This window comes from Chrysochloris asiatica, unplaced genomic scaffold (assembly GCF_000296735.1).
Source record: "Chrysochloris asiatica unplaced genomic scaffold, ChrAsi1.0 scaffold00149, whole genome shotgun sequence".
In the NCBI taxonomy this organism is placed as follows: Eukaryota; Metazoa; Chordata; class Mammalia; order Afrosoricida; family Chrysochloridae; genus Chrysochloris; species Chrysochloris asiatica.
This window is the reverse complement of record NW_006408667.1, coordinates 7,088,175-7,090,314: the sequence shown is the minus strand read 5'-3', so window position 1 is coordinate 7,090,314 and position 2,140 is coordinate 7,088,175.

Below are 2,140 nucleotides of genomic sequence, written 5' to 3'. Positions count from 1 at the left end.
AGGGCTGTGTCAACCACAGCATTCTTCTCCTTTCCTAAAAGAAACCACTGTCCTGTATTTGCATCGCTCTCTTTTCATTTTTCATAGTTAATCACTTAACTGTGTATCCATAAACAATGTAGTTTAATCTTTTCATTAATACATCTTTCAAGCCTTATTCATTTAAACAGTCCCCTTCCATTTTTAAAAGTTTTTTTGTGATTTGTTGAAGGTCATTAGATTCATAGTTTCTCATAGTACTTCATAGAGTTACTCAAGACCTGTAAGTTGATAGAGACTTGATTTGATTCACGGTTCAGTGGGGTTTTGTTTTGTTTTTTGGGCCAATATTTAGGAGAACATGCAATGTCTGATCATCTCTTTTTTTGTGATGTTGACAGTCATTTTGCCATTCTCAGATCCAGTTTTGAGCTTGATTATCTATATTAAGAACTGTTTGGGAAAGTATTTTAAAAACACGTAACATCCATTACTGTAGTAGTTTTGTTGTTAAGTGCCATTGAGTCGCCTCCTACTCATAGTAACCCTGTATAGGGCTTTCCAGGGAGTGGCTGGTTGGTTTGAACTGACAGCCTTATGATTAGCAGTCCAGTGCTTATCCTGCAGCACCACACCAGGACTAATGTACTAGATCATAATAATCTGGAGACTATGATCCTTGCTATAGTATTGTATTATCATTTTTGAGATTTAGAAATATTTCAATTTCTCTAATATAAATAGTAAATGAAGCCTGCCAGTTCAACTTCATTACATAAATCTATGAAAGTTATATGCTATCTGAATTATTCTGGAATAACTTAATTTGAAAAATGGTTTCTGAATTGATTCCTCAAGTTTAAAGATGGCCATAGGCATTCATAACATATCTTCCAACAAAATCTCTTTCTACAGTTCTAACTGGGACAATGGATTTAGAGGCAATTTCTGGAAGAAAAACAAAAAATAGAGTTTCTTAGTATAATGAGTAATTATACTGTTTGAATGAGATTAACAAATTTGTTGAGCACCTACTTTGTACAAAGCATAGGGTAAAATTAACCACACTGGTATTCTTGAGTTAAGAATCATTTCATATGAATATTTGAGGGCTCTAAATACAATTCTCAGAAAGAAACAAAATGAGATTTCTTTTCAACAGAATTTTTGTTGCCTCAGGTGTAATTCACTATCAGATATTATTTGACATGCGAAGGAGAAACATGATCAGTTTTCATAATCTCCAAATTTCAAACATGAAGATCCTGTTTGTAACTAAGGTCCCTTACAGTTTTGAAATAGTATGATTCTAAGAGATGGTTTCTGAAACTTAGCACTACTAACATTTGAAGCTAGAACATTCTTTGTGGGGGGAGTTTTCCTGTGCATTGCAGTATATTTAGCAGCGTCTCTGATTTCTACCCAGTATATTCTAGTAGCAACCTCCACCCAACTTGTGACAACTAGGTGTGTCTCTAAACATTGCCAATTGCCTCCAGCAGTATAATGCAGTATCTTGCTTTGTTAAGAACCATTGCTCTAAGAAATCCTCAATTAGGTGGATTCACACAGTAAGCAAAACAATGTACACAAATATACCGATGATCATGAAGACAGCAAAGAACTGGGTAGCATTTGTTTTGTTATACATAGCATCATCATGAATTAATGTCGATTTGATGGCCACCAATATTAAGAGTCCTGGTATGGTACTGAAGAATAAACGCTGGTCTGCTAACCATAAGGTCAGTGTTTTAAACCCACCAGCAGCTCATCAGAATCCTATACAGGTCGCTGTAAGTCAGAACTGACTGGATGACACTTAACAGCAACAACACTGGGAAATCCTTATGGCATGTTGAATGTTTTCTAGTCAGTTCTGATTCATAGTGACCCTGTACAGGGCTTCCAAGGCTATAAATCTTTGCAGGAGCAGAAAGTCTCATCTTTTTCCCACAAAAGGACTGATTAAATTTGAAATGTCAACCAGGGGTTAGCAGTACAGGACTTATCCTACAGATCCATATACAATAAAGAAAACAGGTAATTTGCTTATAGTTTCCATGTAAAAGAATTCAGGAATTCACCAAGACTTTAATTTTAGCAGTGATTTTACATCATGACATCCTATATTAGGGAAAGAAAATGAATGGACTATCCA